Raw genomic sequence first — 20,649 nt, 5'->3', positions numbered from 1 at the left:
GGGTGCAATCCTAGTGGTATAGGTGGTTGCCTCTGAACTCAGAGGCGACTGCCCGCCTATCCAATGCAGGGCAGGAGCAACGCGGAGGGGACTGTTCCCTCCAAGCTTCAACCACCTTACTTTACTGGATAGACAGCCGATTTCAGCTGCCTAGCTGTGGGAAGTCAGAGTGGGGGGGGATGACAGATGATGCATAGGAAGCATCAGAACGGCACTTCTGCCCTCCCCGCCCTGCCCTGCCCCACTCGCCAGGAATGCCCTGTTTTCGCTGCTCCATGCTCCTCTTATGAGCGCAGAGTGCAGGGCTAATCTGCGCTGCCTACAAGGCAGCACAGGAGTGGAGGTCAGTTCTCAGGAAACTGACCTCGGAGCATGGGGTCCAAGGTAGGTTCCCGGGAACTGACCTATCCTATGGCCATCTAGCTGCTGACTAGCAGCCATAGGATTGTGCCCTAAAACTTTAGTAGTGAATCTACTGATATACCATGCAATCCTATGTAGGTCTACTCAGAAACAATTGTACTGAGTTCAAGAGGACTAACTCCCAGATTAGTGTGTATGGGATTGCAGCCTATATGCATGCTGGCTGGGGAATGCTGGGAGTTGTAGGAGTTTTTAAATGTCTAAACATGCATGGCTTTGCGCCCTAAGACAATCAAAGCTTGCAATCCTAATAGAGTAATGGTTATAATTTGCTGTTAGATCTCTATATCTTGCCATCTTCCATTTAATCTAGATATTTCATGGGCTGCTCAGCTTTATATAAAAATATCTTGACCTCTGCATAGCACACAGATCTCATGTTACCATTGTGTTTACACATGGCATTATTTTTGGATAGCTGCTGGAAGAGATTATGTTAACTTACCAGCAAAGCATCAGTGACTTTGTCCAATGACTATTAACCTGCTTAATGTAATTTCTCATCAGTTGATCTTCAAGGAAGGTGGGATATAAATGTATTCAATAAATTAAAAAATACAATTGAAGAATGCTGTTGATAGTGTAATACCAAGAAAAGCTGCCAGTTGGTAATGGTGTGATACCACCCAAAAGTGCACACATGCTCTGAAGGCTACACTATACATTGTGCAAACGGAAGTGGTTGATTGATGTAGTGGAATTGGACTGTATCATAATTTGAATGTAACCCAATGTTAAAAAAAACTCCCTCCCTACATGTAACAAACTAGAACTTCAGGAAAAAGGGAGTAGTCTGTCTTTACCCTGATTGTGCGTGTACTACATGCAGGGAGCTTTTTTACATGGGGAGCATTCAAAAATATCTTGATCCCCACACCTGATGTCTGAAGTATTCCAGTCCAGTGGTGTCACCAGTCAATCACTTCATTCTGCCTAATTCTGTAGAACAGCTTCTAGTGTGTGTGCAGACTTAAGGTTTTTTTGAATGCAGCATGAAATACCACTGTCCAAAATTTTGCCACTTTGGTCTAACACAGTGACGAATCTGAGTGGTGGGGCAGAGCACAGGTCAGCAGAGGTGGGGTGAAGGGGGCCACAGCAGGTGGAGCCATCTTTGAATCTCCAACAGCCAGCAACTCATACCACACAAAGGAGGAACTGAGGCACTTGAACTTTAAGACTGTATGTGTAAAGGAAGGGGTGGGGAAATCACACAGCCACACAAAAGCACTCCTTTGGACCCACATTTTCTTGTTCCAGAAACAACTCCTACTTCACAGAGAATCATCAGTGAACTGTAGGTTGGGAGGAGGATCCCACAACCACAAAAAATGATGATATCCTCAGAGCCACACAGCCAGAGCCAGGTCATGGTTATCATGGGCCCTGGGATAGTTGTCTATAGTGAGCCTCATGCTCTGCCCCCAATACTGAACTCACATCACATACACACACACCCCAAGTCAACAATGTACAATAATAATGGGAAAAAAAAATTTGCTACATATTTTAGTGGAAATCATCTTCCACGCTTTCCTGGAAGCAAAAGACTAATATCTCTTCCATGGTAGAAAATCAGATACGAACACAAGCTTCCTCCTTTACAGCACACAGACCCAGAAAATATAACCACACATTGACATTCTCTTTGATACCTGCACACACTCAAGAAAGAGACATAGACTGGTTCACTGCCTCATTCAGATACAACAGCCAAACAGGATGCACACATACACTGCTAGTGTTGGCCCAGGGCATTTTGCTGCCCGAGGAGACCAGCAAAATTCCCCCCTTTTCTCACTGGATGGTCTGGGCCAGTCACTACCTCTCAGCCTAACCTCCCTCACAGGATTGTTGTGAGGGTAAAAATGTTATCAAATATATATTGATAACAGTATACAAATAAAAATAAAACCCGGTCACATGACTGCCAGAGTGAGCCTGGGAAAGCTATTGACCTCGGCCTTGGATTTCCCAGGCTCTACCCACAGTCCACCAAATTCTTTCAGTTGTTGCCTTGGCTACACCTTGACTTCGGACTGCTAGTTCAAGCTCTGACAGGGAATACAGCTGGCCCACAGATATGCAAACTCCTGGAATAAGGTCAGTGGTGCAGTCAAGGGGTGATGAGAGGGCAGACCATCTTCATCCACTGGATATGTTTTGAAAATGAGCATACTTGTTGGGAAGTTGTGGTTCTGACAACCCATATGTGCCTGCCCGGACCTTAAGATCATCATCAGCGGCCCTTCTCCGTGAGCCCCTGCCAAAGGAAGTTAGGCGGGTGGCTACTAGGAGGAGGGCTTTTTCTGTTGTGGCACCCCGGCTCTGGAATGAGCTCCCTAGTGAGGTTCGCCTGGCGCCTACATTGTACTCCTTTCAGCGCCAGGTGAAGACCTTTTTATTTTCCCAGGCATTTTAGCTTTCTAAATTTTTATCTTTGCTGTTTTAAATCTGTATTTTAAACTCCTGTACTGCTGCTAGGTTTTATTGTGGTTGTATTGTTATATTGTGGTTTTAATGTTCTATATATTTTAAATTGTTTTATTGTGTGTTGTTTGGTTTTAGTTTTTGTGAACCGCCCAGAGAGCTTCGGCTATTGGGTGGTATAGAAATAAATAAATAAATAAATAAATAAATAAATAAATTCTGACTCAGGCAAGATAGTGGCTGCTGACTGGATCACATTACCCTGGAAGCAGGTATTTGAACAGTAGGCTGAACTGAACTGGACAGACTGGTTATTCTAATGGATAAAAGGATTGTGTTTAGCAAGTCAGGCAATCCCCAATACAACTGGAAAATGGCATGAGGTTACCTCATTAAAGGACAACTATTCCCCATGGTTCTGGATTTCTGCATGCCTGGGGAGTGGGATGGTGACATATCCCCTACTTCTGAGGCTCCACAGTACCCTGAGGAGAATTCACATTTATTTATTTATTTATTCAATTTATAACCTGCCTATATACAAATACTCCAGGCAGCATACAAAGTTAAAAGCGATTTAACAAAGAATGCCAACAATAAAAACAACACAGCATAAAAACAGTATATAACAGTCAACAAAGAGGAACAAGAGTTCTAAGAAAGGAAGTCCTGCAGGAATAATAGAGTCTTTAATTCCCACTTAGATTTAGATAGATCACAAGTAATCCCACTTCACGGGAAGTCCTCAGCATCCGTTTATCCCTGCAGTTTCCCCTGTTCCTCAGCCACCAGGAGATGGGACTACAGAAACTGATACCAGTGCATAAAGAACTGCAGTCAATAACCATCTCAGATGGAACCACTGAAATACCAGGCTCTGCCAGGCTTCTTCAGGCCTCAGTTGACTGCAAGTCCTTTGCCAGAACAAGAGCTCCTTAGGGAAGAACCTTCCAGTCAGCATGTGATGCACAGCGCTGTCCAAGGTTCTGCCTTGCCTGAAGCCTGGCCTCCAGCCTTGCCTCCAGGCTTGTCTGATGTGGATGCTGTCTTGCTCAGACTGACCCAGAACAGACAGTGACCTCTGTGTGCAGACCACTTCCCTTGGGCCCAACATCAAGCCAGGAAACCCCATTCCCAAAGCTTCAGGGGAAGCATTCAAAGTAAATGCCCCTCCTTTCATCCAAGTCATGGGAACATCTCTATCCTCCTCCCTATCCCCATGTGGCACAAAGAAAAGTGCTTGTACTTGAAATTTGGCGAGCCTGTATTGGGAGATGGAGTGCTGAGGTCAAATGAGTATTGAAAGAGGCTATCTCGCATTAAAATCTAAGCCCCACCCCATATTTAAATGTGATAAGTGGTTTAGCCTTGCAACTGCCAGAGGTCCCGCCCCATCCCTGGAAGTCCCACCTCTGGAAGTCCTGCCCCAGATGGAGGCATCACCTGACAGGGGTCATGTGACTCCTCTTGAATTCATCGGGTTAGCCCCTGCCATACATGTGGGGGTCTGGAAGCAGTTAGATACAGGGATTCCAGGTAAGTCAGGAGTGGTTGACATAGCAGTCAAAGGTGAAAACACAGTCAGGCTGCCACATATGTTATACAGTCCAAAAGCAGAGTCACGAAGGAGTCCAAGGGTCAATAGAACAGAGCATCAATCACAGGACAAAGTTTGGGAGCCAAGGTAGCAGACACTAGATCATCTCCAACCCCATCCCTGAAAGTCCCAGGTCTGGAAGCCCTGCCCTGAATGGAAGGTTCGCCCAATGGTACCATGTGACCTCTTTACAAACTTCTCATGCTATCATGGCTGAATAGGAAGAGGTGGTATGATGAGTTTGTAGACTGGTCACACGATTTCATCAAGTGATCCCTCCTTCCAGGGTAGGACTTCTGAGCATGGGGTTGGAAATGACCCTACATGGTCACTTCCAGTCCCCCACATGTATGGCAGGGGTCTCCACCCTTATCCTATTGGTCCATGGGAACATGATGCATTCCCAGAGGAGTCACACAACCCATGTCCAGTGATTCCTCCTTCCAGGGCAGGGCTCCATAGCTGGGACATCTGGGGATGGGGTTGGACATCTGGCAGAGGCAGAGCTAACCATCTTTCACATCAGAAAAAGGTGCAGGGCTTCCAGTATGATGTGATATTGACTTTTTCACTAGTTACCTGTGTGTTTTGCCCAGTGGGTGAGTTTGGGATCACCCACTGATGACCTCTCTCTGCCCCATTGCAGGCTGAACCAAAATAGATGGTGTCCAGATTGATGGTGAACAGGGGAGAAGAAGGTACATTTCCAGAAAACACCAAGGGAGGGAAACTACTGGGATGCTCAGGCAGTCTGAACCATCTCTTCTAGGACTGGAAAGAGGTATTGCATCTGGAAAGGCAACCATTGCAGTGATAGGCAATCTGAAATGGAAGAATATCAGAGGCTGATGTTCAAGAGCAGATGCGGGAGAAGCTTTGACAATGTAAGAATTTCAAATGCTCTGCAACACAGGCAAAAGCAAACTTAGGTTGCATCGATGGAAGTATATTATTTTCAAAATCATGTGAAGGGATAGTTTTGCTCTACTCTGCACTAGTCAGACCTCACCTTAGATACTGTGTCCAGGTTTGGACACCACATTTGAAGAAGGATTCAGATAAATGGGAATGAGCTCAGATTTTTGGATTTCACAAAATTAGAACCCAAGAACTGTAGTAGTAGTAGTAGTAGTAGTAATAAAATGATGATGATGATGATGATGAATTGCAGAAACTAAAAAGAAAAAAAAGAATTTGAAATAAATTGAGGAGGCTTTCTCTGCCTCTTCACCTGGTCTGGAGATCAGGAGCAGCCAAGCATCATTCTCCAGTCCTGAGGTCCTTGTTCGGTGCTGCTGTGCTTGTTGGTTTGCGTTGGACGGGGCGGAATTTAATCTGAAGTAAATCCCACTGTGTATAATGGGGGTTATGCCCTATTAATTGTGTAAGTTTGCAGCTTAAGAGCATGGGTTACTATTGCCTATAATACATCCCCCCACTTACCCTTGAAAGTGTGCCATGTTCCATTTGCTATTATCTGGTAAATATTTAAAGTGCCCTACAGCTCTTTAAACCCCAGCAGGGAGAAGGGAGACTTTTATGCAAAGTGACTGAGTGCTGGAATTGCCTGCTGCTGGTCGTAGTGCACAAGTCTCCCTTCTTCCTGTTGGTGCTCCAGCAAGGAGAAGGGAAACTTTTATGCACAATGACAGGTGGCAGGCAATTCCGGCGCTGGTCATTTTACATAAAAGTTTCCTTTCTCCTTGATGGACCCTGACAGAGAAGGGAGACTTGTCTGCACAAAGGCTGGCAGCAGCAGGAGGGCAGTGCCATGGCTCCTTCCTCCCCACCCTGCCACTGCCACCACTGCTCTTGCCCCCGAGCGAGAGAGTTGTGCCAAGCGTCCGGTAATGGCGATGGTGGTGGCAGAAGTCTGTGAGCTGCCCTGATTTAGCACAGGTTAAGCCAGGCCAGCTTGGCCAGCTTGACCCCCTGGATGGATTCCTCTGACGTCCCTATTGTTGTGGCATCGAGGTTACAGGAGTGGGAGGCCAGTGAGAATAACAGTGGCAGAGAGGATGAAGGCCAGCTGCTGTCTAATTATTGGATGACAGCCAGGCCAGGCCCTCTGAACCTGTGGGAATGCGAGGTCCTAATAAAGAGGAGGAGAAGGTTGGAATAAGAGACCCAAGAGTTAGATGTCAGATGAAAAGGGAGAAGCAATGCAGGGGCATGAGGCACTCCAAGAGACTTGGAGATGACCCCGTGGAGAGACCCACCTTGAGGGTGGGACTTGGTAGGCTACTCAATCTGAGAAGGGGGGGGCGACGGTCTGCAGTAGCCACTGGCAGTTTAGTAGCAACTCTCATTCATGGTGCTTTATCCCAGGGAGCTACCTGAAGCCTACTGTATTATGCAAAGCCTGCTAGGAAAGCTTGTTGCTGATTGCTGCATGAGGATATTGTCTGTAGCCTATTTCTTTGTAGTTTGCATAAAAAAACTAATTGACTGGAAACGTGGCTTGTCAGCTTAACTACAAAGAGAGCCAGGGGCCAGGCACCTAACAGCCTCTGCCAAATGAAGTTCACCAGATATTTACTAGGAGCAGGTCCTTCTAGTCGTGGCACCAACTCTGTAGAATGCCCTCCCGCCTAGGGAGCCTCAGCACTGTATGCCTCCATTGCTCAGTCAAAACCTGCCTTGTGGGATTCTGCTTGTGGATGCATTAGCCAAGTCTGGGACAAGACATTTTGCTTCCTGAAATGAAGGACAAGATGGTGCCCCCAAAATTATACATACAGAAGCCAACTGGGCTGGCAGTTGAAATGGCATCCTCCTCCTCTGCACATGTGATAGGAGAGTGACCTCCACTACACATGAGGGCAGCATGCTAGTTTAGGGCATGCAGGGGAGGCTGTGTGGCACCCACAGCTCTGTCCTCTGTCATTCCGTTCCCCCCGAGGTGGCTGCCTCACTTTGTCATAATCGTCATGTCAACCCTGATTTAACTTCTGATTTCCTGGGTGCTATTTACTGTTCTACTGTTTTTTGAACTACTGCTTGTAATGTGTTTGGATTTCTTCTTTTTCTGGTGTGTTACTGCTGTGTTAGTTCCCCATTGTATACTTTGATGTCTTATTATTTTAATATTTGGTGGTGTTAGTCCCTATGAATAGTTATACGTTTAAGAAGCAAACAAACAAAATAAATTGGGTTCGACGTTATAAATAATAATGATAATAACTAGGGAGGCTACTTCAAGACAGTACCAACCTGGAACAGGTGGGGTAGGTGGACAGATGCAAATTCTCTGACTCAAGCTTATTAAAAGCTAGTCTGATGCAGTGGTTAGAGTGATGGATTGGGACTCAGGGAGATCTGGGTTCTAATCTCCACTTAGCCATGAAGCTCACTGGGTGACTTTGGGCCAGTCACTAACTCTCAGCATAACCTACCTTATAGGGTTGTTGTGAGGATAACATGGAGAAAAGGAGGATCATGTCAGCTGCCTTGCGTTCCTTGGAGGAAAAAAGGCAGGATATAACTGTAATAATAAACAATAAACACATAAATAATAAATAAGTGCTATCAAAATGCAGTACAAAACTGCATTGTAAAGGGATTTGTATGTGTTCGCAGCAACATTTCACCCTTGTACTTGTTTCCATTGTGAGAGAGAATTCTCCCCTGGGGTGTGATTTAACTAAACTTCTTTTGCCTCTTTTCCAGACAATAGAATTTCGAACTGTCTCTGAAAGTTCTCCATAACAAATAAGCTTCTTCTTGCAGTGAAATGATCACTTTAGTGAGAAGAGGTTGGGAAATGGGTTTGTATAGAGGGGAAAGTGCAGCAATTCGATAGATCAACAAGTCTTAACCCCGCCAGATGTACCTATTCCTACCCAGGGCAATTGGCAAGAATTCCAACCCTTGCAGTCTGGCCCAGTTAAAACAAAACTATTTCTAGTAAATTTAGTGTTCCCGGGGAGAGGCAAAGCAAGTCCTTCAAATGATTTTGATTACATTAGTCATGTTGTTTTTGTTCCGATGAGAGAAGCTTGAGAGAGAGACTATTTGTCTATCTGACAATTTGGGAGCATATCTGAATCTCATTAGACTCTAACGAAACTTTTTCATTTCCAGAATTACAGGCCATTTTCCATGGGCTCCTATGAAGTTCTGAATGCCTGTAGATTACAGTATCACAGCATCCCCCAAACTAGTGCCTGCCAGGTGTGATCGACTGCAGTTCCCATCATTCCCAACCAACATGGCCAATGGAGTTGCGGCAGTGGAGACTGGTGGCTCTGATTTCGGTGGAGCTGTGAATCCATTCTGGGGTTCAGTCAGAACCAGCCAGAAGTTTAGGGAAGCTACCCAAAGTGCTAAATCCTATCCCCCAACTAGGTTCAGCACGTTGGATAGCTCCTTTAGAGTTCTGGCTGGTTCTGACTGAAACCCAGAATGGATTCACAGCCCCACTGAAATCACAGCCACCAGGCTCCACTGAGTTGCAGTCCAACACATCTGGAAGGCGCCATGTTGGGAAGGCAGCAACTGTACCAGACTCTTTGGGAGCAGTGCATAAAGCCTTTGTTTGATAAAGGAATGTGTGTCAGTTGTTGGGCATAACAAGCCCTATAGGCAGCAATGAGAGCAAATGAGAGCCATTCCAACCAATCAGTTAATGAAATTTATTTTAGTGTAATATATGAAGAGGGAAGTCACACAGTCTTGAAGATCAGGGATTTCCACTTTCAGTACTCACTGGGCTCACATGAATTGACTAACAGGATATTGTGGCTTTCCATGTCATACATTACACTGCACACACGTGCAGGCCACATACACAAACTATTAAATCAGCAAGAAAGTAGAGAGAAACAATGGATGAATAGGCCCTGAGACCTTGAGAACAGGAACTCCCTGTGCATATATATTGTGCTTGACACACTGGGCAGGAGGAGTTATGTACACCTTTTTTTACTGCCACTTAGTGGTCTCTTCTGCATTGTTCAGTCAACTCCTTTCTACCTTCTGACCCATTCTCATGATTAATTTTATTATCCATGCAGGGTACTTCTGGATGAGGCTTTTTATTGTGCAATCACACTGCCTTGTTCAGGGAACATTATTAGGCTGTGGGGTTTCATTTGTAGCTCTCCTGTGTTTTCCCACCACTTCTGTCTTTTTTCTTACCAGAAAAAAAATCTGTTGAGGAAGACAAGATGAAATAGCAGTGCAATGATGCCTTTTGATTGCCCTCACTAGTTGCCCCCAGTCTGGAAGCCCCCTTAGGGACAATTCACTATAGATCTTCTTGGGCATTTATCAGTGAGGAGCGCAGCCTCAATGTCTCTGTAATTACACAGAGGGTTGAGCAAAAATGGTCCCAAAACTTTCCATCCTATCTGCAGGCAGCAAAATTAATGGGGGCCATTTTGTCAAACATTCGCCAGGGGAAGGGAGGAATTCCCCAACAGTTGTGGGGGAGGAACCCAAAAAGGATCAGAAAACTCCTCCAAACTTTCTGAGAAATTTCCACTCATTGAATGAATGCTGAATGAAATAACATTGTTTATCCTGGTGGATGAAGAGTGCAATGGAATAAGAAAGAAGGACAAAAAGGAGCAGGGGCCAAGCCCAAAATAGTAAGAAGTATTAAAACTGGATCTACAGTAGTACTAAAATTTCTCCACTTGAGTGAAAGGGGGATGGCATTTCATTGAATATTCTCTGGGTAGGCCTGGGCTGAAATTCTCCAACACATCAGGAGGAGCCTGCAAAAAAAAAAAAAAAGAGTTGAGAATTTCCATGGGAATTTTCTTTTCCCCTGAGAAATTTATGCCCAGCTCTAAGCATGGTATAATAGAATCTCTGACAGATAAAGGGAGTATGCAGAGTCCGTCTGTAAGATTTCTTCCTGCCCTTTACTCCCAGGCATTTAACGGCATATGATGGAGCACTTATGTCAGGTCTCTTGAACAGGTCTATTATTGAAATTGTTTATTGAAATTTTATGCATTAACATTTTTAGACTATGCTTTATTATAATCTTGTATTATGTAATGTTGTATAATGTTGCAGTTTGAATTTTTTGTGAATTGTTGTGAACCGGCCAGAGAGCTTCAGCTATTGGGTGGTATAGAAATGTTGTTGTTGTTGTTGTTATTTCCATGAAGATCTTTTGCTCAGTGTGATCCTGTGTGGTGTTTTGCTCAGCCTTGACTGTCCGGCACAGCATGGGGGCCATGTGGTCAGCTCAAAGTCAGCGGCCAGGTTCCTGTCTTACACTGGTAAAAACTGAAAATAACTTCACTGTAGTTGATGGCGACTCACAAACATTAAATAGTAGGGGGCAACCATAATTGTTTCCCTTTTTGATTATATAATCTAGGAGTGAAAGAGAATTATCATCTCCACCAACCAATTCTCTGCTCAGCTGCTGAACCGGTATGCATCCTCTTATTCTTCTGGAGCTATTCCCTTTTCATGACCAGTACCATATTCTGCATTGTTCAAATTGACAAAGGTATGGAAACACATTACATTAATTAAAGTAAGTTCATCCATCATCGCATGTACAAAATCAGCTATGTTTGCAATTTAGGTGAACATATTGCTTTACCCTTGACACTTGAAGACAAATACATCAAAGGTGGATTTACACAGGTTTTTGTTTTGTTTGGACCATGAGATGTTTATTTATTTATTTAAAATATTTCTTGGCCACTTTTCAGGGCAGAAAGCCTCCCAAAATGGCGAACAAGAATAAAGTACATAATAAAAACTGATCCAGTATTTTAAAAAATGATAAAACGCAATAAAAACAATAAAGACACAACAAAAACAGCAATAAAAACAGCAGCAACAGTAAACATATCAGGGGAAGACCAGAGTAAAATTGTGTGTTTTCAAGGCCTTCTTAAAAGTCTGCAGTGATGGGGCCTGGCAGACTCCCAATGGCCACTTATTCTAGCGGTGTGGTGCCACTGAGGAAAAAGCCCTCTCTCATGTGGTTACCCACCTAACTGCTCTCACAGGTGGGCAAATGAGAAGGCCTTCTGTCTTCTCTTGGGGGAAGTCTGGTGAATGGCAGTGGGGCTGTGAATCCACTCTGGGTTTCAGTCAGAACTCTAAAGGAGCTATCCAAGGTGCAGAGCCTTGGATAGCTCTTTTAGAGTTCTGACTGAAAGCCAGAGTGGATTCACAGCCTCACTGACATTGGAGCCATCAGCTTCCGTTGGTGAATGGTTTCAAGTTGCAACTGGTTCACCTATCAAAAAGTCCTTCTAAAGGCCACTTGTTGAACTTTGCTGTATGCATGTTGGCTGGGGGAAACAAAGACCAGTGGAATCCATCTACAGGACTAGTTTTACATGAAATGCCACCAATGGATAATAATACAAAAATTAAGGGCATGAATGAAAACTAAGTTTCCAACACTATTTCAGTTGCAAACGCTGATTGCATGCATATATTGACTTTAATGGCAAGAGGGTAACTCTTACATTCATGACTTTTCCTTTTTAGGATTGTAATAGATCTATTGCCAAATTTGGAGGAAAAGCAGATTACAGAAGTTGATCGCAGCTGTGCCTCCTGGGGAATAAATCTGTAAAAAGCTACCATTTACAGCCTTGGCCTAAAAAAGTTGGCTGTGCAATCCATAAGAGACCAGGCTTAGTGAAAACTACAAACTGCCTTGAAACTGAACTATTTTGGATTGCGTTCTTTTCACCAGAATATTATGCTGCATTAAATTACAGTTTGTCTAAAAAGAATGAGTGGAATTATTTGCTTTGTCTGCCTTTCAAGCCCCTTTGACCCATCTCTGAAGAATGATCAATCAAGCTGTAAATTTCCATGCTATCTGACATGATTTCATTTAATGCTGATAAATTAAATCCCAAAGATGTCGAGCCTACAGTAATCAGCCTTCCCAATGGGAAAGTGGATTTTAATTTCTCACAAGGAATTTGATATCCACATGCTCTTGATATTTATGGGTGATTAAATATTTCATTTTATACATGGAAGACTCTTGGGGAAACATGTTGATGCTAATAGAACAAAGGTACCGCTTACTAGTCCCTTAGGCTGATGTCATTTCTTCATCGGAACTTAAGGAGGGTCACCCAGTTGGAGTACAGCGGAGGCTGGTAGCTCTGATGTCAGCAGGATGGTGAATCCACTCCAGGTTTCAGACAGAACCAGTCAGAACACTAAAGGAGCTATCCAAGGTGCAGAGCAGCATTCTCACTGAAACCTGGAGCGGATTCACCGCCCCACTGACATCGGAACCACCAGCCTCCACTGGCAGAATGCAGACTCTGGAAAAATATGACTGGTAGATATTCTATAGAATTTTCAACCATAATGCAGTTACTTTGAAAAACAAAATTAGGATGGTTCTGGAAGTAAAAGGCTGGTTTTTCGATGCACAAATACATGAGAAGTAGCAGTTCTGATTCGCATTAGTAATTGTACATGTATATCAGAGGGTGGCAGTATTTATATGTTAATTAATCTGGATTAAAAGTAGGGATGTACGAAAGTCACTTACCTTTCGTGGATTATGTTGATGGTGGGGGGGGAGGCATTCCGTTCCTCCCCTCCGGAATCCTCCACGGCCGGCTGTGCTCCGTGGCAGCTTCGCGGAGCAGCTGGCCAGGCCCAGCCCAGCCAGAGCCGTCTGCGGCCAGATTTCCGGCCGCGGAGGGCTCTGGGGGGGGGAAATGCGTACGCAAATGGCGGCGGCTATGGTCGCTGCCATTTGCGTTCCTTAGTTTGGGCCGTCACAGTCTACGTAAATATTTACATAGACTAAGACGGCGAAAATAAAGGGAACGGCAATAGCATCCGCTACGCTATTTGCGTTCCCCTTATTTTCGCCATCTTAGTCTACGTAAATATTTATGTAGATTAAGACGGCGCAAACTAAGGAACGCAAATGGCAGCGGCCGTAGCCGCCGCCATTTGCGTACGCCTTTTTTTTTTTACCCAGTCATTTTAGGCTATGTAAGTTTTTACGTAGCCTAAAACGTCTAGGTAAAAAAAAAAAAAAAAAGCGTACGCAAATGGCGGCAGCCGTAGCCGCCGCCATTTGCGTATGCTTTTTTTTTTTACCCAGATGTTTTAGGCTACGTAAAAACTTACGTAGCCTATCATGTCTCTGTAAAAAAAAAAAAACTGCAAATGGCGGCGGCCGGTTGGAAGACCAGCCGCCACAGCCACCGCCAGAGTCGCCGCCGGAGCCGCCGCCGCCCGGAAGATCCGCCCCAGGTAAGTCTCATCCCAGGGGGGATCTGAGGAGGGCGGGGGGGTGGCAGGCCATTCTGCCACAGATTTCGGGGGGCTGAATGCACTGGCATTCGGCCTCACCGTGATCCGTGGTGGAATTTTCTGCCGTCCCTAATTAAACGTATGTGCTCATGACTATGTATCTTTACTGTCAATGCTGAATTTTCTCAATAAAAATCATAGATTTCATAGAGTCATGAGGGCAAGCAATGGTCTGGAGTTCATATCAGGCCAGGGTATTATCCTTTGCTATTAATTCAGATCATGCTCCACTTTGATAGGCAGGATGTACTCTGTTGCTGGTGTGCTGTAGTTCTATGGAGTGTGAAGGTTTGTTCCTGCTCCCTGTCCCATAAACTCTTGGGGAGTGTTCTACCATCAATGACCATAGCAATGGATTGTCAAATGCTTCTTATTCCCCTGCTACTCTAGTTGCATAGGGAACATTGGGAGATGTGAAAAGCTATGCATATGTGTCTACAGAGTTCCGAAGTTTTGAGACGGGTGCAGAATAGTCTGTCCTTAAGACCCGAAGCACATGTTACTTTAAGCTAGCAGCTACATCCTTTTTTAAATTCTAGAGTAAGCAGAGGCATCCCGATCTGGACTGAGATCCTGGCATAGGGGGCAGGGGACTTTAATCCTAACCCCCGCTGTGGTTCTGATCCAGATCAGGCCCTCAACACTTGCACACAAAACGCATATATCAAAGTCTACACAGTCCGGCATTACATCAATGGAAAATACTTGGGGAAAATGAGTATATTTGAAAATATATTTCTGTGCACAGAAATGCTTTTATTTGGGAAAATATGCACACAGAAGATGTGAATTTCCATAAAGACTTTAAAAAATCTTGCAAAGCTATGCAGACATGAGAAAAAATGAGGCTAAGCCTGAAAATCTGATGAATTGTAGATCTTTTCATCCCTAGCAGATCCTTTCATCCCTACTAGAATGTATACCATAGAACAGGAAAGCTACCAGCAAGTCCAAGGGTGTTCCTACATTAAGCAACCCCCCCCCCCCCACAAAAACCCACATCCTTTTTGGAGCTTCCAGCTTTTGGTTTCTTTGTGAGATTAGGAGGTGCTTCTTTACATGGTAGCCCCATGGCTTGAACTGAGGGAGTGCCTTCCTCCCTCCCTGGCATGTGTGCAAAGGAGGGCGGGGAGTCTTGTTTTCGTGGCTTAACCTCTGCTGCACTGTTTTCTCACAGCCCCCAGGAAACCTCTGACTTACTTCTGAGAAGACATAAAATGTAAGATTGTGCTGTAAGTCTGCAACCCTTGGCACACTTATGTGGGGGTAAGCTACACTGAACTCAATGGGACTTACTTCTGAGTAGACATAAGATCACCCTGTAAGTCTGCAACCCTTGGCACACTTACGTGGGAGTAAGCCCCACTGAACTTAATGGGGTGCTCTGAAACAACAGAGGACGTTGCTTCTGAGCTTGGTGGGGTGGGGGGTCAGATGTGTCTCCCTTTGTTGCAGGGAGGCAATTTACCTTCTTCTCCCTCCAACTGGGAAATGCGGAGGCAGGAGACACAATTGGCAGGCGATTCTTGCCCTCGTGCCTGTCAAATCTCATCCTGACCATGCCCTCAGCAACTGAAAACAAACACTTACAGGAGGAAGACACAGAGGTTTCTCCCACTATTGGAGAATTTCATGGTGCTCCTATTCCATGGGCTGGAAAAAATACCACATTTTTGCATTTGGGGAAAACATGAGATAGGCTGGAGGAAACGTGGGAGACACCCTGGAGGGTTAACGGTGTCATCTAAAGAGCCCACAAACTTCCAAGAGAGAGCCATCTCAATAGCAGGATAAAACCTCTGCGTGATGAACCCCCACAAGGACACCAATATGGTTAATGAGCAGAATCAAGGGAGCTATTAGAGTCAAGAAAGCTTCTATCAGAAAATGGAACTCATCCCCAAAAAAGGAAAAGAAAGAAAGAAACATAAACTCACACAAAATAAATGCAAACAGACAGTAAAGGGTGCTAACAAATCATGAGGCCCAGATAGTATCCATCCTAGAGTCCTTAAATAACACAAATGTGAAATTTCTGATCTTCTTACATAAGTATCTAATATGTCCTTAGCAGCAGCCTCTGTATGAGAGGATTGGCCAAGGGGCAATGTAACACCAATTTTTAAAAAGGGATCCAGGGGGAAGTCAGGAAATTGTAGGCTGGCTACCATAACTTCTGTTCCAGATAAATTGGTGGAATGCATTACTAAAAATAATATGAGTAAGCATATAGAAGGACAAGCTCTGCTGAAAAAGAATCAACATGGCTTTTGCAAAGTTATGTCCTGTCTCACTAACCTTTTAGAATTCTTTGTGAATGTCAATAAACATGTGGACAGGGGTGATCTGGTAGACATTGTTTACTTGAACTTCCAAAAGGTTTTTGATGAAGTCCCTCACCAAAGATTCCTGAGCAAACTTAGCTGTCATGAGATAAATAGATAAGTCCTTAAGTCCTCTTATAGATCAGTAACTGGTTAAAGAATGGAAAGCAGAGAGCAGGAATAAATGGTCAACTCTCACAATGGAGGGCTGTAAACAGTGGGGTCCCACAAGAATCTATACTAAGACCAGTGCTTTTTAACTTGTTCATAAATAATCTGGAATTAGGAGTGAGAAGGGAGGTGTCCAGATTTGCTGATTACACCAAATTATTTAGAGTGGTTAAAACAAAATGGGAATGTGAAGAGCTCCAAAAGTATTTCTGCTAACTGGGAGACTGGGCATTAAAATGACAAATGCAGTTCAATGTAAACATGTATAAAGGGATGCATGTTGGGAAGAAAAATCCCACTTTCATGTAGATGCTGATGGGATCCATGCTTGCAGCGAATGAACAAGAAAGAAATCTTGGTGTTATGGTGGACAGCTCAATGAAAATGTCAACTCAGTGTGCAGCTGCTGTGAAAAAGGCAAATAAATTCCATGTTGAGCATAATTAGGAAAGGAATCAAAAATAAAACTGTTTAGCTTAGCAAAAAGGCAAGTAAGGGGAGACTTGATAGAGGTGCACAAAATTATGCGTGGTGTGGAGAAAGTAGATAGGGAGACATCTCTCTCTCTCTCTCTCTCATAATGCTAGAATCAGGGGTCATCTCATGAAGCTAATTTGTAGGAGTTTCAGGACAGAACTTCTTTGTATAGTTAAACTATGGAATTGGCTATCACAAGTGGTAGTTATGGCTATCAGTTTTGATAGCTTTAAAAGGGGATTAGAGAAATTCATGGAGGATAAGTCTATCAGTGGCTATTAGTCATGATGATTGTGTGGTACCTCCAGTATCAGAGGCAGTATGATGGAGAACATGAGAAGGAGGGTGCTATTGCACTCATGTCCTACTTGTGGGTTTCTGGTGGGCAGCTGGTTGGCCACTGGATAAACAGAATGCTGGATTAGGTGGACCCTTGGTCTGATCCAGCATGGCTCTTCTTATGTTCTTATGGGCTTATTTTCCCTGTGCCACAGCTTTGGGTATAACCAACCCAATTGCTAGATTCAGTTTTTGGCATGTATGGATGTGTGTGTATGTGTACATATACCAGTTTCTCCAAGAGATCAAAGCACTTCAAATGCATTATCTCAATAATGCATTATCCATCCACTCATCTTGCAAAGTAGGCCAGTATTTTTACCACAGTATGAGGCCAAGAGATCATGGCTTTTGTAAGACCACCTAAAGTTGACACAGCTGAAGTGATATGTAACCCACAGACTTCCTGGCTGTTATCCATTATGTTATTTTGGGTGAGGAAGCTGCATAGTGAGCTAATAAAGTATATGGCCAGTGTGGTTTATCAGTAGTAGTTTGAGGCCCACAATCTTCTGAAACAGCTAAATTGTACTCAGTAGTAGTTTAAAGACATCATAAAAACACCTTAATTGGTTTTGAATGACATGCAGCAGCTATGGGAACACTACAGGCTAGCAGGAGCTACTTTGTTTTTTACTAGAACCCTGAGAGCCACCAGCTGAAGCCTGGTGCAAAAGACTTAAATTTGTTGGGAATATTGCACCTGCATCTGCAAGTTACAGGAAGGGGGCAGTGTTGCAGCTAGTTAATGCATGGGAATTTGGGGCACAGCTAGCCTTGGATCTCTATAGCCTACAGTGTGGTTTCCTGTGATTTGCTCCTTCCCTTCCTTCTCTGCACCCTCACCGGCTCCATTGCTGGGAGCATGTGTGTTTGGTCACTCTCTCCTACTTGTGTAATGGAACACAAAATGGACTGAACAAACTCGCCTTTGAAACCCTACGCTGTACCCACATCTTATTCGCAACAATATTGTGAGTAAAACAATTTTACCTTTTTTCCCCCTTCACCCAAGAAAGGTGTGGTTTCTTTTTTAGCCTTGTGTGCATGTGGGACTGGTAAATGCTCATTCTGCTCTGCCTCCCCCCACCTCTGCTAACTGCCTTTTTAACAGAAGGCAGCAATACCAAATAGTTCCCATCAAAATTAAAGAATTCGGAACCCATGAATTTGGTCTGAATAGCAGAAATGAATATAGTTGACAGTCCTTGCATGCACAAAAATCCTTTCCTGGTTACTCCAAGCTTTCCTCATTTCAGCCATGTAACTTAAGACATTGCAGGGTGGGGTGGGGAAGTAATTTTATTGCTGCTGTTGTTAAACAATTGAAAGTTAGAGAACATTGCCGAACTACTGGAAATCCCCCAAAGATCTATCAGTAGATCATGATCTATCTTCTGCAAACCTATTATATACAACATTAAAACTAACTGTCAGGTTTTTAGAAATTTGCTGTTTTAAATCTCAGAGAACACTTCATGAGAATTCTGTTCTAAGAATGTTTGATTCCATAAGAGAGAGAGGAAAAAGAGACTTTCCATAGATGGCCAATAAAGTGTCAGAGTGCACAAGCATAAAGCATTGCAGCATCACACTGTAATTCACTGAATATGTGAAAAAGTGACAGTTATAATGATAAACACTGTCATAACCATTGGCAGGGGATGAATGCAACTTCTCTGCAAGGATTTCAGCAGGCACCTAGACAGTCAGAATTTGCATTCTTCTCTGTCACATGTTACAGTTTGTAATCCTGTGCTCTAATCTAGGGTGCCATATGGCATTAGGAACAATACTCAGAACTGTTTTCTGAAGGACTGGTGCAGACATGAATACCAAACAACCTTAGAAAACCACTAAATATTTAGCCAGATGCTTGTCTACTCCAATTATTATGTAAATGTTGAAGACAAATGTTTGTATAGAGAAGGAAATGTCCCCAGAACTGTCAATGAATGGTTAATTTCATCTTCCCATACATGTGCCTTCAGTTATGCATACTTTGTAAGAAGCAACTATTTTAATAATCAAGCCTCTCTTTAGCCATTTTTTTTTTTTTTTGCTAGAGAGGCAATGCTATTTGGGATCCTCTGGCATATAATGTGCAGAATGTCTGGCCAATTCTCTAGGCTACTTTCCTAGATGTTAGCTCTCCAAAATAATTTTATTACCAGACACCCTTTAAATGGAATCAGTAGTTTGCCAATTTCCATTTCATGTATCTTCACTGAAAAACAAGCTATTATGGCTCATGGCAAGTTGATGGCTGGAAGTATGAGCTTGACACCATGGCTCATGAAGTCCAAATCTGTAATTCACAATTAAACAATTCACATGTGCCAAAACAATGAAGAAGCAGACATGATTTGTATTTTGATGCTGTTGGTCAACAACAACAATCAACTGACTTATTAAGGTGATTCCAAAGTGATTGGAAGGAATCAAGGTATAAGAGACTTAGAGAGCAATCTATGGTCCCAGGGAAAGTGTCCCAGGGGCCCAAGGACAGCTCAGAAAACCCTCTGAGGTCAGAGACAATGGTCTGACCTCAGAAGGGGGAGTTGGAGGTCTGCCCCCTCTTTGCAGCCAGAATGGAAAGAACCACACTGGCTGCCCTCTGAGGTCAGAAAAGCAACCTCAGAGGAGGAGGAAGGGGACGTTCCAGTGGGTGGGGAAGGGAGGAGACTGGACAGGTCAGGATATGAATTATCCTGAGCCTCCTCCAGCCTTCTTCTCTCCCCCTCTGAAACGCCTTCGCCGGATGGCACAGCATGGGAAATTCAGAGGCCTCCAAGTTTGGGGGCTAAAGAGTGGGGAGGGCACAGTCGATAGGAATGCACCCTTCTGGGTGGATTTTGAGGCTACTGCCTCAGTTATTGTGGGCAATTACTTAATCACATCAGCACAAAGACAGTCTGATATCTAGGACACTGGAGAGACTAAGAAGTGGTCCTAAGCAAAGATAAACGTATGAAGAGCCCTGCTGGATTAGACCAAAGGACCATTTAGCAAGCACCTTGTTTTCCCCTCTGGCCTAACAGATGCCTCTGGGAATCCCATTGACAGTGCAGAAAGGCTATAGCTCTTCTCTACTGTTGCCCAACAGCAACAGGTATTCAAAGGTATACCACTGGTTTAGATGGCTTTCAGAGGGACTTAGACAAATCAATGGATAAGGTAAGTCTACCAATAGCTATTAGTAGTTAAATTGAATCTCCAGCTGCCACCACATCTTGTGGGAGTGAATTTTGTAAGTGAATTATGATGAAAGTGAAGAATTACGTTCGGTTGAAGAGTTTCCTTTACATTGCTCTAGCACAGCCGTCCCCAACCTGCTGCCCTCCAGGTGTGCTGAACTACAAATGTAATCATCCCCAGCCAGCACAGCCAATTGGTGTGATGGTTGAGGATGATGGGAGTTGTAGTCAAACACATCTGGAGGGCATCAGGTTGCTCTGGTGTGTCTATGGTTGAAGGGCCAGGTACTTCTCTAATCCTGATGCTGTGCAGATAAACAACAGTCCAATGCTCACCAGTTTGAAAACTGTGACCACATTGTTGCGATAACACATCCATGAACTCACACATCTACCAAGAAAAAAG

The sequence above is a fragment of the Heloderma suspectum genome, chromosome 3, assembly GCF_057233095.1.
Source record: "Heloderma suspectum isolate Gila_16-S chromosome 3, 16-S_ref, whole genome shotgun sequence".
Lineage (NCBI taxonomy): Eukaryota > Metazoa > Chordata > Lepidosauria > Squamata > Helodermatidae > Heloderma > Heloderma suspectum.
The sequence above is the reverse complement of the archived record's forward strand: the minus strand, read 5'-3'. Positions refer to the sequence as shown.